The following is a 16,248-nucleotide window of genomic DNA, read 5'->3' as shown; positions in this document are numbered from 1 at the left end:
CAACAGAATTCATATGAGATAGCACTGATTTGTGGTCGTGGCATCCTACAAAGACTTGAGGATGAAGAAGGATGGACTATGCCTGGCTATTATTAAACAGTAATTAATGAAATCTATGGCTGAAAAACTAAAAAATTTGATCTGGAATTACAAATGTATGACAGATTTGACTTAGGAAAGAGTAGGAGTTTGTTCAAACAAGTCAATTCTAATAGTAAATAGTAAAAGAATCATTACTTCTTGCAGAATTTGCCAGAAAGCTCCATAAGCAATGTAAACTTAAACTCTATCATTAAAAATTTTGATGTTGGGCGCCTGGGTGGCTCAGTTGGTTAAGCGACTGCCTTCGGCTCAGGTCATGATCCTGGAGTCCCGGGATCGAGTCCCACATCGGGCTCCCTGCTCAGCAGGGGGTCTGCTTCTCCCTCTGCCCTCTTCCCTCTCGTGCTCTCTGTCTCTCATTCTCTCTCTCTCAAATAAATAAATAAAATCTTTAAAAAAAAAAAAAAAAAAAAAATTTTGATGTTTTAGAGGAATCCCCACTCTGAACACCTAAATTAAATGGATACTGAAAAATGAATGTCTTGAATTTCTAGAAATTCTAGAATTCAACTGAAAGCTAAAATAGTACTCAGAAAACTTATTCTGGGTCATGATTTCACTCTAAATATATTTACTTCAGAGAGAAGGACTCAGCAAAAATTCACTGAATGAAGATGAGTGCAGCCCCATAAAAAAGGCCAAGACAGAAAAAATGGCAATGTAGAATTTTTAAGCAACTTCTGAGCTTTTAAAAGGAGTAAATGTATAGGAAAAATACTATTCATAAATACCTAAAATTATCTATCAGGCCACAAGAAACTTACTGAAAGGGGAACCCGTAACATTTATTCATTCTTTCAAGTATTTATTCTTTCAACAGCCAGTTACGTGCCATACAAAAATCTAGTCTATTTTATAATGTAACTTGATTTAAAACATACAGGCTCTATATTTACTATATAGCCACAGTCTGGCTCTTTGGTACAATTCAATCGTAAACTAGAGCAACTTTACTGTCAAAGTTCTATAAGAAGTGTTCTATAAGAAACCATTTTATTGGCCAAGATCAAAGCTGCAACCCAGAGGTCTAGGTGATCTTGGCCAGAAACCCACCCTTTCCTACCCTTCCATATTCATTGGCTTTGCATCACAATCTACTTGGAAAACTATCAGGCTAAACACATCCTGTCCTTTATTCCACTTCACATCACTCACCCTTACAAGAATCTCAAGGAACCCAAGTTGTTCTTCACCACCTGCTCTCTCATCCCCATAATGCACTCTCTATTTCCTGATTTTGTCCCATCCCCCACCCTTCCTCAGCTCCTGAAATGCTGTCACTGCGCCCTTTGGAATTCATGGTCGACTGTCTGCATAACTGGCTTTCATTTCTCTCTTTTAAATTCTCTCCTAAACCCACCCCACTCAGGCTTTCATCTCTATCTCACATGAAAAGGACTTGTAAAAAGTCACCCATGTCCTCACTGTTGCTTAATCAATGGTCATTTCCCATATTAGTCGAACTATACACAACATTTAACCGAACTGATCATTCCCTTTTCCTTGAAACATTTTTTTGAAAGATTTTATTTATTTGACAGAGAGAGACACAGCGAGAGAGGGATCACAAGCAGGGGGAGTGGGAGAGGGAGAAGCAGGCTTCCCACTGAGCAGAGCAGGGAGCCCAATGCGGGGCTCGAACCCAGGACCCTGGGATCATGACCTGAGCCGAAGGCAGACGCTTAACGACTGAGCCACCCAGGCTCCCCTCCTTGAAACATTTTTTAACTTGGCACCGACTATCTAGGTTCTTCTTGAAGTTCACTGGCTGCTCTTCTTTGTCTTCTGTGCTGACTCCTTATCTGCCCAATCCCTCAATTTTGGAGTGCTCCAGGGCTCACAGTTTGGACCTCTTTTTTTTTTTTTTTTTACATCCACTCTTAGGGTGACAACTGCCAAATTTCTATCTTCAACCCAGACTTTTCTCCTGAACTGCCTACTGAATATCTCAATTTCAACACTTAACAGGTACCTCAAATTTAATACATAATACCATATTCTTGATTCACACCAGTACTTCTAAGCCCCCCTCTCCTGCTGTGTTCCTCAAAGTAAGGAAAGGCAATTACACACCTCCGGTTGCTTAAGCCAAAATCTGCTGATGATACCCTTGACTCTCAGACACCTCAGCCAATCTGTTACCCAAGTGGGATCCACCTTTACAATATATCCAGACACACTATATGTTTACTTATCGGTTATTGTTTTCTCTCTGTACTCCCAGCAAGAATATAAACTACATATGGGAAGGAACCATATCTGTTTTGGTCACTGTAATATCTCCATTACCTAGAAAAGAACTTGACACACACTCAATAAATGGAATAAGTGGAATGAATAATTAAATGAATGTATGAGAGGTTCCAGATCATCAATTCCACTCAAAACAACAGCAATCCCATCAAGGTAAATCATTGAAACCCTTTCATTGAATGGATAGTCACCAACCATGACCAGTCAAAACAAAATATGGGTTAAGAATAAAACAGGTTAATCTTAATAGAAATAACTTATTATGCATGGCTTACCAAAATTCAAATCATTAAAATCCAATATAATAAATACCATAATAATATTTCACATAATTTTAAGTCATTGATAATTTAGTAGATATTTCCGTTTTTTGCCTTGGACAACACCAACCATCACCATCCTTGCCAGATAACAAATAATTTCCCAAACAAGCTTTCCATCATAAGCTCTCACCAGCCTCGTTTAAGACAGAAAGTGACTGAACCTATTAATTAATTCTAGGTATGAAATACAGGAGCACTAGATACTTTATAGCCAAATCTGTTACAGGCAACCCATGATTTACCAATATGTACCTAATAATGAACCACATTTGGGGAGAGAAGAGGACAAAGAAGAGAAAGTAAATAGAAGAGTGAGAAACTGAAGCCATCTTTCTGAAACAGTAATCACCAAGGGAATGAATAATGACTTTATAATGGAGAGAGGATAGCAATCCACAAATGTACACTTAATAAATTACTGATTCCCAGCTTAACAAGTGACATCTTCTGAGAAGACTCTTAACCCAGCTAAGCAAAGATAACCTATTCCTTTCAAACTGATTTGGGGTGTATTTTCCTGCAGAAGCAAAAAAAAAAAAAAAAAATATATATATATATATATATATATATATATAAACTTAATTTATATATATAAATATATATATAAATATATATAAATATAAATATATATATATATATATAAACTTAATAAAATGAACCTGAACTGTACAGTTAAAACTTAAGGTACATTCGGGGTTAAAAAGATTTGTGAGCTGGCCAGGAAACACAGCCAATATTTTTTTATACTGTTTCAGTAAGAGGGGAAAAAAAAAATGTGTTCTGAGTTCCAAACAGCTGCCTTACACATAAACTTTTGAAACACAATTGGCTCATATGCTGGAAACTATCTGCATATAGGTTAGGTTTCATGGGATTCAATTTGGCCCATGGCACTTCTGAGTATGTTTAAGAATAACTCACTTTGTATTAGGCCTCTTCCGCTCAGAAATCGCCATTTCAAAGACCTCCAGCTTGTCCAGAGGTGAATTAGCTTGCTTAACATTTTATAAAATCTGCAATAAAGCCAAAAGAAGGGCTTCAAGCTACCAGGCTATTTTTTTTCTTCTATGAATGGACTAAACTAAACTTCCTTTATCCCAGTGATTCATACCAATTTAGGGATTGAAGTACAATGTCACTACTTAGTTGATTTAGAGACCAGAGCAATTTATATATCCAGACTCTTTTAAACAGTGCAATACAGTATTTGTCTTCCAAATTAAAAGAAGTTAGAATTAATTTTTGAGACTAACTAAAACTATCAAAAATTTTCTGAGGGTCCTGAAAAATATAGATCAAGAACTCTTTATAAACGGGGATATCTCAGGTACTATTAACACAACAATGTCAATGCCTCCACTGAAATAGGTAAGGAGCTAGAGGGCATAGAGCCAAGTAAGTCACGGGCATATCGTCACCGATTAGTACTATAATTATTAACAGTACTTTATTTACTTGTGGATTATTTTAATGTGTCTCAACTGAATAGCTCAAACAGCTGTCTACAGTGGTTGAAAATACTGTTAGCTATGTCAAGACCAGCATGACTCTGCCAAAGACATTTATGTATACTCCCCAGGAATTAAGAAAACAAAACAAGAAATGTCAGTGTCCTTTTAGAAGAAAAAAGAAGAATGAAGCTGTGTTAAAATGACAACTAAGGAGATCCATCAGTGCCCCGGTGTTTCTAAGGTAAATTAATCAGAAGAAAAGGTCCTACTTCCTCCAATACCCTTCCTCTGGATGCGTCATCCACTCTCACAGCCAGACAACACACTCTAGCCAATGCAAGGACCTATTTTTACAGGACAGCTCTTTCCACTTAGACGTCCTGCCATCAAACTCACTGTAGCATATAAATACCACACTCAATTTGTCCAAAACCAAACTCACCATCTGCTGCAGAGAATTACTCCCCTAATTTCCGTTTCTTAGTCTGTGATTATCCAGGTATCTCTAACTGGAAACTTTTGTGTGCCATTTACATCACAATTACCTAGAGTACCTTTAAAACTGCAGATTTCCGCCCTCTACCCATCCTTCCAAAATCAGAACCTCAAAGGGTGTTATCTGGGAATTTTTAGCTAGCTCCTCAGGTGATTCTTATGCACATTCAAGTTAAAGAACTTCTAGAGGAGATTCATCCTCAACTCATTCAGTTCATCTAATATCACGCCCTTCCTCTCGCAACTCCTATTGCTGCCAGACTCTAAACCTAAACCTAAAACCACAATCCGTTTCCTAAATGTGTCTACAATTGCTCAAACTGAAATTCCTCAAAAACCATTTTTGTTTTCCCTGCTCTATAACTTGTCTTTACTTACACACCACAATTAAAACTCATCTTCCTAATTTCTGAGACCTCTTATAATCTGATCGATACCAAGCTATCTCTCTCTTATTCCCTATGAACCGTCTACTCCAATCACAAACCCTGATTCAAAATGGTAATTCCTACCTCAATGATTGTACTCATCTTAGTCTGACATACTCCACCACTGACAACTGAACTCCCCAAAATCTATAATATCCACTCCTCTCTATCTTTGTATCTGTCAAGGAAAGCTTAACATCCAAACCCCTTCGTGGCTTTCAACACATCACGTTATTGCAATTGCTTTCAGACTTTCTCCTAGCCTTCCATTCACTCTACATCCTCTAAACAACAATCTTACCAAAGCATTTTAAAAAGTCCCTCCCTTACTCAACAATAGGCAATAGTGGTCTTTATTATTCCTCCCATATGTCCAAATCCGAGGGCTAGCATAAAAGGACCCATCAACTACCCTAAATCAATTAACTCCAGCTCTCCCCAAAACATGACTCTATTCAAGTTAATCTCCTCTAGAAAGATCTTCTCCTCCCACTCTACCGATTTAACATCCTATATTTCTTTCAACACACAGTATAAGACTCAGCATCATTAGATTAAAACAGTTTGGCCTTTCTAACTATAGGCATTTATAATCTAAGGTAAAAAAAAAATAGTAAACAACAATAACAAAAATACACAAACACATATATTATTTTTAGGATGCCGTAGATATATTTTTTACTCTGTTTTGTGGTGGTTCTTTGTTTTCACAGCATTTTTAAGGGACAAAAATCTCCTAAAACAAAAAATGAAGCTATTGAAATCTCAGCATTGTTTTTAAATAACTGAAACATTAAGGAAATGTAATAATTTCTACTTCTTTTTTAATTATTCTGTCCGGGAGATAGTCACTTTTTCACCACTAAAAATCTATTTATTTCACTGGTCTTTATGTACTACAATGGACCAGAAAGGGCATGGAACTTGGAATCAAAGTGTGTATTAAATTCAGAATGGAACTTTTTGGCAAGTCCCTCTAAGATTCAGTCTTCCTGTTGGTAACATTGTAGCCACCTGACCCCATGATATGGTGAAACAATATTCAGATCATCAAAAGCCTCAAGTATTTTAAGTGCTCTCAACCTATCTTCAGATTAATCTTCCTCAGGGCCAGGCCGATACACACCTACTGCCATCTATTTAACTGGCCATTCATTTTCTTCCTGTGCAGCAAGACCAGATCCTGAGAAGAAAAACCAAATCCAGGAAACACAGCTGGAACAAGTTAGCATCCCAGCCACTCTGCTAATGCTAGAAAAACCATAGATCTATTATTCATGGGATAATGCCTGGCTACTTGTGACAAATTGAAGGTTGAGAAAATATTTGCACAAAGAGTCATCATACTAGCTGAGTTAGGGCCAAGGTAGAGGTCATTGCCAGAGAATGAGCAGCCTGTCACAGTTGTAGAAAAAAAAAAAAAAAGTCTTAACAGCATAAGTTAAGAATGCACTGCTTCATCTACAAAAGGTTGTTTCCCTTCTCCCTGTTCTATGTTTGATTTGCATCAATGTAATAAATCATGAAAGCTGAGGTCAATATGAATCTTACCCACTTACAGATTTGGAACTAAAACTTAGAAGAGACAAAGTGCCTAATTATAATAACAAGACCTTGAAATAATATGTACAAAAACAAGGATGCATGAAAATACAGAGAGCTGCATTTATGAATTAAAATGAAGTGTTGTCTTCATGTCCCACAGTCACCTTCTATGTGAGCCTCTATCACTGGCCTGGGCAGAAATATCTCTGTACTTTTATTTTAAATCAATCCATTATGAGACTACAAACTAGGTAATTAATTGTAGATCAGTATGCAAGGGAAAAATAACACAAGGGGAGATTTTAATGATGGAAGACTTCCTTCAAGGCAGAGCTTTAAACTAAGTTTTAAAGGAAATGATGGTTAGAAAAGACAAGGAAGAACCTGAGAGGAGAAGAAAGAATTCTTATATCCTGACCAATTTAAAAAACCTGGATTTTTCAACTTATGAACAAACTCCACTGTATTTTCCTTTTTAATAGCACTAAAGAAGATTTTTATACTTCAACTAGATTATTGCTTCTACAAGTTAGAACAACTCTCAGCTCACCTTTTTTGGTTGTTGTTTTGTTTCTCCAGTGACCCACAATTGCTTGCAAATACTCCTATGGGAACATCACCATGATTACTAAAGATTACCATATGTGAGAGATTCCAAAGTTGCATATACTTCACCTGCTTGTACAAAATGAGTAGAAAACTCAATGATCACAACAAAAGCAAAAATCAGTAAGTGGGACTACAACAAAATAAAAAGCTACTGCACAGCAAAGGAAACAATCCACTACATGAAAAGGCAACCTACAGAATGGGAGAAAATATTTGCAAACCATATTCTAGTAAGTGTTAACATCCAAAATATATAAATAACTCATAGAACTCAGTAACAAAAAAAAATCAGATTTTAAAAATGGGCAGAGGATTTGAATAGACATTTCTCCAAAGATGACATACAAATGACCAACAAGTACATGAAAAGGTGCTCAACATCACTAATCATCAGGGAAATGCAAATCCTCAAAAAATTAAAATAAAAGTATCCTGTGATCTAGCAGTCCCACTTCTGGGTATCTACAGGATCTGGAAGAGGCATCTGCACTCCCATGTTTACTCCAACATTATTCACAACAGCCAGGATGTGAAAACAACCTAACTGTCCATCAGGGGATGAATGGATAAAACTGTGACACACACACACACAATGGAATATTATTCAGCCATAAGAAAGAAGGAAATCCTGCCATTTGTGACAACATGGACAGACCTTAAGGACATTATGATAAGTGAAGTAAGTCAGACATAGAAAGGCAAAGACTGTATGATCTCACTTATATGTGGAAGCAAAAAAAAAGTCAAATTCATAGAAACAGAGTGCAGAGGGGTGGAGGAATTAGGGAGATGTTGGTCAAGGGTATAAACTTCCAGTAAGAAGACGAGTAAGTTCTGGAGATCTAATGTACACATTGTGATAACAGTTAACAATACTATATTATATTCCTCGAAGTTGCTAAGAGACTAGATCTTAAAGATGCTAACAACAAAAAAGAAATGACAATCACGGGACATGATGAACATGTGAGCTAATGCCCCAGTGGTAATCATACTGCAATATAAAATGTATCAAATCAAAACAGTGCACAACTTAAAGTCAAAAAAAAAAAAAAAAAAAAAAAAGGCTTCTCCTGGCAGGTCTCCTGGAGGAAAGTTGCCCTCCACACACTTGGTGCTCAGCCAATACATCACAGTCTCTGTTGGGAGCTGTAGTCAAGACTCCAGCTCATAACCACCACCCCACCCCTGCCCAGGCTGAAGCTGGCCGGGCTTACACAGTACATAGATCCACATTCCTAGCCCAAACAACTCCATCCTGAGACTTTCTCATCAAGAGACCCTCAGCCAAGACCATTCCAGACATTTCCTTGTGAGGAGATATATAACTACCAAAAACTTAAATGATTATTAAGCCAATAAAATTTAATTTCTTCTTGAAAAAAAGTTGAATTCTCGCATGCTGATCCCAAATAGTTTTTAAAGTGACTAGAATAGTTCAAGTAAGAGTTCAAGTAAGAGTTAAGAGTTATTTTTAAGCTTAATCAGCTTGTTTTACATTCTTCCGCAATGAGAAAAATAACTACAAAGTCTGGCAATGAGTAGTAAAGAAAAAAAAAAAGGGTTGTAGTCTTTTCCTGCCTGGTCAACAATTCATTTGGCCAAAATTTTAAGCACAAAATGATTACCAAGTAACTTCTGTTATAAAACGTCATTTACCCATTAATCCAGTTGGCTGACTTCCTGAGGGGTGCTTAAGCATCATTTTCACCAAGAGATTTTCACAGACACCCCTTCACCCACACCCTGGCCCACGAAGGGTAAGGTCCACCAGCGTTCAGTGATTACCACTCTCCGGATGCACAGCACTGGCTTCTATCTGTTGACTAATGAATTCCGCTTTTTTTCCCCTTCTCCCCACCTTTCTACTAGCCTCTGAGCTCCTCTGAAGATGCACTATCCCCAAGTCTTGGCACAAATCTGCCACAGAGTAGATACTTAGCAAATGTTTGCTGAATAAGAACACACACACACACACACACACACACACACACACACACACACACCTTACAGGTTTGTTTTTTTTTTTAATAGTTGGTTTTTTTTTTTTTTTTTTGAGAGAGAGGGGTGAGGGAGGGAGGGAGAAACAGACTCCCCGCTGAGCAGGGAGCCTGAGGCAGGGCTCGATCCCTGACCTGAGCTGAAAGCATACACTTAACCACCTGAGCCACCCAGGCGCCCCCACGCCTTACAATTTAAATGGACAGAGATCCTCCAGTCTAACTCTCACTTGCCATATAAGAAATTAGAGATATAAAAGGTTTAAATGCTAGAGCCAACATTAAAAAACCCATTTCCACTACTCAAAGATGTTTCCTTATGTCAGTTCATTAGACAATTATTTACTTTTAACAATGTAAAATTAATGTTTTCAAATACTCACTATACACTTCTTGGCATACATTACAAAAGAAATGAAAACCTATGTTCCTACAAAAATGTGTATGTGAATATTCATAGCAGCATTATTCGTAATAGCCAAGAAGGTAAAAGAACTCCAAATGGCCATCAACTGATGAATGGATAAATAAATATGGTATATCCATAGAAGGGAATATTACTTGGCCATAGATAGGAATAAAATATTGATGCATACTACAACATGGATAAACCTTGAAAACATTTTACTACGTGAAAGAAGCCAGACACAAAAGACTGCGTCCCTTATGATTCTGTTTATATGAAATGTGCAGAACAGGAAGACTGAGACGCAGAAAGTAAATCAGAAGCTGCCTAGGGATGTGGTGATAGAAGCAAGGTGAGTTGCTTGGTATAGCATTCCTTTTAGGAGCGATGAAAATTTCTAAAATTGCTTGTGATGGTAGAGCAATCCTGTGAATATACTAGAAACAATTTCATGGTATATGAATTATATCTCATTGAAACTATTATAAATATAGTAATTTTGTTGCAAACTGATTTATCTGGCATATTCGAATTAGGAAATTCTCATTCACAAACTTTCATTCCATGCTTCCCCAATACAGGGTAAGTGTTGGTAAACCTGAAATTCATTTCAAGTGCCTAAAATGTCATGCTTACATCGCACATGCACAAAAACACTATGTTCAAAGCTTTTTTATATTAAAGATATCTTATTTTACTATTTGGAAAATTGGTTGTCCAGGTAAAGGCTATGTGATTCTATAAACCTGAATGCTTGATTCCTCAAGCATCCCAAATAGAGATTTTTGCTATACTTAAATGATTTCTATTTGGAATGTTAAATGCTACCCCTTCATATATTCAAAAGCAAATTGTTTCACTGAGAAAGCATGTATGAAGAGGAAGCAAATCCAGGAAAGAAAATCTCTTTCTCAAAGAGGTGCTGTGTATTATTCTGTTATTCTGTGGCAAGTCTTCTGCCTACATGGAAACTCACAGATATAGAAATTCAAAGGAACTGTGTTAATATGCTTGCTTGACTCCAGTGGGAATATACTTAGTCCCTTTATACTCAAGTCAATGAATGACACTGTAGTCACTCAGACTCCCAAGATCCAGCCTAAAATTAAGGTGGATTTCAATGCATTAAAGGTATATTTATTTTTCAGAATCCATATGCATAATTTCAATGTATTTTTTAATGCAAGGTGATTTTGCTAGCTAGTTATCTGAATTTCAACTTGAGGTTTTTGTTTTGTTTTTTTTTCCTTGAATACTACATGCTTATAAACAGAACTCTAGATTTACTCCTTATAAGGAGTAACTTCTACATTTCCTTAAGCAGAAAAGCGAGGTTCTCCTATAAGGAAGAGGTTAAAGAAATCCAATTTAGGATCATATATCATAGGTCCCCAACACAGGGGTAACACTCTTTTGGAATATTTGTAAAAATGTTGAGTGGAATTTTTTGAAACCCACTAGTTTCATCTGACAACCCAATATAATAATATTGAACAATCTTACTTTATCAAGAATCTCTTTAAAAATCTAATCACAACTAGGCACTAGTTAACAGTATCTACTTAATGAAATTAATTAATAACAGATATCTGAGCAATAGCACATTTATGGGATTTACACATTTTAGGAACAAGAAACTGAACAAAAATACAGCATGGACAAATGTAAGATGAACTGGATATAAATGAGTATTTTTTTAAAAACTCATTCTCTAGAAAGGATGGAAACCCAGGTGGACTGTAGGAAAAAGGGGAGGATTCTAGGAGAATGAGTTCTGACACTCCTGATCGTTGATTAGATTTAAGTTAAGAGTAGGGAATTCACTGAGCTGCAATGAACCCCAGGAAATTCATTTGAATCTAAAGTAAGTTTGCATCCTAAAAACCACTGAAGACTCAAAAAGTAGATTCGATATATCTATTACAAGATACATATTAGGCACATAATGAACGTTCAGACATTTCTGTAATAATCAACAAAATTCATAAATTAAGGCAAAATGAGCATCCTCTGACATACCGATTGTCAGGCTCTGCCCAAATACATTGGTTATATTAATAAAAATCTGTTCTAGGATATATGCTCAAATCACAAGTAAAACCAGAGTGTGTTAAAGGGCTAGGGCAAGCATTTTCCAAATACTTTAACTCAAACTTTAAATAGTAATTTGCTGCCTATGAAGCCATTTACGTCCAAATTTGGCACTATTTGCTACCACAGTGGGTACAAATATTTCTAAGTAGTTTTTGCAAAGGGGGCACCAGTCATTTCTAAAATTAACCTTAACTCCTTAGATGCTCCAATTTCCTATAGATAACCAGCTGGGACTCCTAAATCTGTCTAATTTTATATTTATAAGGAACCTCATAGTCTTCCATTTTGTTTAAAAGATTACAGATTTTCTACTCTGAATTAGCCTGAGGTAAGTGACTAAGGTTATTCATTTTTTAAATTTACTTATTAATAAAATAGGAATAACCTGTCCTACCCAAACCACTGGGTAATCAGAATAATATACTAATATTATTAGTCATGATACCACTTTGAAAAGCATAACATTTGGTACAGCCAAAAGATAACCCAGTTATACGGAAAAGAAACTCTCCCTCATAAGGTTCCAGTTTCCCTTTTAGATGTTGAGAAGGGAAAAAAAAAAAAAACACTTTTCTTCTACTCTCTTAGGTTCAGTAATGATTAGCCTGTAAATTAAATTAACAAAAGAGATTAACAAGAGACAAGGCATAGAATTTTTATTAATATCTTAGGTGCATGGGAGGTCACAGAAAAGAAGTAAAACAAAGAAGTAGTTAGACTCAGGGGCTTATATAACATTTTATCAAAGACAAGGGGATTGAGACTTCACAGGACAATGAATTCTGATTAAGTACCTTGACAATATATGGGGGAAACTAAAGGAAGGGCTATTTTAATAAAGTTTACTTATGCAGACTCATCTCAGTGCCAACTCGCCAAATCCGGTAGTAAGAGTCACTCTCTTTCTTCCCGCACAGTCCAGGAGGACGGATACCTTCACAAAGGAAATTTATGCCCTGCTTTTAGGCAGGTAAGGGGAGGACAGAGAATTCTTCCTGCACCTGCTGACTGAATTTCCTTCAGCTCAAAATAATCCTTACACCAAAGTGGGGTAGCATATCCTAATCCCTTTCAAGTGCAAGTCTGTCACGTTATTAGCCTGTTTTTATTTCCTTCTTATGAAGCAGAGGAAGGAGAAGAGAACACACCAGAGACAGAAAGAGAGTGAACTTAGAGGAGTTTCCCTTCCAGATGATCTGTATCATATCAGTAGTCAACTTCCCCCTTTACCTATCAAAACAAATTTGCATAGTGGAAAAACTACGGAGTCCTGCAAGTGCATGTCAGCTCTACAGAACATGCATCTCTCTCTGCCAACAAGGGAGTCTACAAAACCCAACAGAAGCAAGTCAGGAAATGCACTCAACTTTGCTTTTCTACTAACTACGTGAGTAGGGAAAGCAAGCAAATACGAGGAAGCATCAAACAGAAGAAACATTACTTGTTTATATGAACACAATCTCCATTTTATTTTATCTTCTGACAAGGCCGGGAAAAAGATCTGGACACAAAACAGATCTAGATTCAAACTCTGGCTCCACCATTTAATAGTTTTATGACCTCTGGCAAGTTGTTACTGTCACTGATCCACTATCTCTTTATCTATAAATAAAGACACTTTATGAGGAACCAATAATGCCTCCCTGGCAGGAATGTGGTAAGAATGAAATAAATTTAAGTTGGGTAATAAGTGTAAAATGCCTCGCAAAATGTAGGACTTAAGTGTTATTTCCTTTACCTTCCCCTACTTCCTAAAAGGATTTCGGAAATCTCTCTTCATTTTATTTTGACCTAAACCAAAAGGAACAGACGCTATCACTTATAAAGATGTCATAGGATTAGTGACAGGGTACCGTGTGAGAGCACTTTCTTTTTTTTCCCCCCGCTAGTACAGAGGACATCCACAAACCCGTGAAGAAGGGTCAAGAGTGTAACAGAGTTCAATGACTGTTTTTATTTAATATCTGCAGAATGACCTTGAAAGTTGTAACTGAACAAAGTCTTGAGAGAATGCCAGCATTCTATCAGATGTCTTTAATATCGGTAAGATTTTTGTGCTTCAGCAAGACATAAAGGACATTAAAAAAAAAAAAAAAAAGTTAGTTAATTCCATCAATTTCAAAGATCTTCCAAGTTTGGGGAAAAGATATTTAATTATCTTATGAGCCAAAGAAATACAAAATCCAACCAAATATTATAGACTACCTTCTCTACATGAGTAGAATAGGGATGTGGGCTGTATGGTTAAGAAGGCACTAACTTAGTCTGTCCCTGTTACCTATAAATAAAGTTTGGTCTATCTATGAAAGGAACTGACAAGAATCTGATAAGCACCCTGCTCAAATTCCTTACACAGTCTCAAAGGTTGAGAAAATTGCTGGGGATGACATAATCCTAAGGAGGTTTATAATTAAATGTAAAAAATATTTGGGAGAATCAAACTCCTCTATCATTACTATTTTATAATAATAAGTTCAATTACATTTTAAGGATTTGTAACTTTTAAGAGAATTTGGTCTATTAGAGTGATAGGTCAGCCTTGTAATTCCAATTAAAAACAAAATTGAGTAACTGATTTAGACCAATGATTTTAAGTATTTCTAACTAACTCTGTATACACAGTTTTGACATATTGGGGAACTTTAGAGTCACCATATTTAAAAGTTTAATCTGTGAGACGTATAAGAATTTTGCTAGTTCTCAGAAAAATATTTAAGTCAAATATAATAAATCTTATAGAGAGTTTTAAATGGCTTAAGGTGTTTAAGTTTGTAAATGAGACTAAGTATCACTCAAAACCTTTAAATCGTTAAAATTTGATAGACCTGTAACAAGAATAATATGATTTATATAAGCTGGACTTACATGCCAAAGGTAAAACTAGGAATTTGAATCTTAACTTTAAATATTAATTTTTAGCATCAATATAATCCCCGGATAATTTTTTCTGCACATAACCACTATGCTCCGGAGTGCTAAAAACATTATATTAAGTAAGGCAAATCTAAAGACAGGCTTTAAAAGTGGCTACTTCTTCTTATAGAATATGAACTCACATAATCCCTTCAACTATCAGGGGTTACTAAATACTGAAGGTATAAGTAAATGACTCTTTCCAAAAGTAAAATGAAATACTAATCTTGACATGCTCTGTGCTCTTTCATTTATACCTAAATTTAGAATGTGATAATGAAAGAACACTCTTGATTTAGTTTGGATATAAATGAAAACTTTATTCTACTTCCTACTGGTTGTTCATTAACTACTTTCATTAACTTCGTAGTAGTCGTTCATTAACTATTTTCCCAACTTTGTTATCTGTAAAATATGTAACTACATTCACCCTTGGTATTTTTAAACCATACTGCTGTTGTAAAAGCCCTTAAATGGAATTTGGGCAGCGATACAGAAAATGTTTCTTTTCTTTTACAATAACCAAGTCAATTTAAAAAAGAAATGGTCTATATAACCTGGGATTTTAGCCAGGTCTTAATTTTTATGAATGGAAATAAATGTATAATCAATGTAACAAAAATGCAAATACAATCACAAAGTTTAACTTAATTTACTGATGACTTAATGAAGCCACAGCATATTAACCGCAGAGCCCTAATTTGATACAGCCATTTGTTATGTTTTAGGGCTCAACTCTCATTTATTCCTATAATAACTCCCACAGTACCGCCATGACAAATAATCACCACCAACAAAAGGTTTGAATGAGAAAATGTACACATTCAGTTAGTGAACATTTTTGAGCACCTGCCTTGTGCCAGGCACCAACCTAGGCCCTGGGGATAAAGAGGTAAACGAGAGATAAAGATAAAGAGGCCCTGGAGCATAAATCCTAATAGGAGAGAAATAACTGAAGAAGGAAACATCAGGTATTGGTAAGTTATATTGTGGAAACAAAAAAGCTAATGTAAACTGGACAAGAGCGAAGGCCTGCAGGACAGTGACCTGGATATCAGGAACTGGCCACAGAAATACATGGAAGAAGGGGGAGGTTCAGGCTAGAGAGACATCTAGTTCAAGGCCAGAAGACAGGTGCAAGCATGGAGGCCGCAGTATCAGGTATCAAATTTATAAACTCCTTACGGTAGATACATTATTCACAAAATGTACCTAGCTTCTACCATGTTCTTGGCAAGTGTTGGGTCTACTGAGACCAGCAACCTCAATTTAGCCTTTTTTGCACGCAAAGCACACATTATGTCTTACCTTTGGCGAGTACTTATAAGTCACACTTATGTCTGATTAATGATTAATAGAATATCAATACTTCAATCCACTTTTTAACATAAGAAAAGACTATTATTAGCTACTTGTAAAATTTCTACCCAGAAATCATGGTAGCAGACCTATCAAGTCTACAGGTGCCTTCTCATAACTACTTGGCCAAAGATATCAAGAAAAAATTAAAATTGCTTTACTTAGGTATGGCTTACCTCCTACTATTACTGTTGTTCCTACAAAAAAGAGGTATGGTGAGCAGAGTTCCAGCAAAGTTGGCTAAGTGTGATAACCCAGGTACCAATTTTT

At 36.2% G+C, this 16,248-nt stretch overlaps 1 protein-coding gene across 12 annotated transcripts in view; it reads right to left on the bottom strand.

Annotated features, from left to right (window-relative positions):
• The window catches only part of PPP1R9A (protein phosphatase 1 regulatory subunit 9A), a 297,767-nt gene that overhangs the window by 236,589 nt on the left and 44,930 nt on the right, over positions 1-16,248 (bottom strand). The window lies entirely within an intron of this gene.

This window comes from Halichoerus grypus, chromosome 12, assembly GCF_964656455.1.
Source record: "Halichoerus grypus chromosome 12, mHalGry1.hap1.1, whole genome shotgun sequence".
Lineage (NCBI taxonomy): Eukaryota > Metazoa > Chordata > Mammalia > Carnivora > Phocidae > Halichoerus > Halichoerus grypus.
Note: the sequence above shows the minus strand (reverse complement) of the source record. Positions and strands in the feature narration are given on the sequence as shown.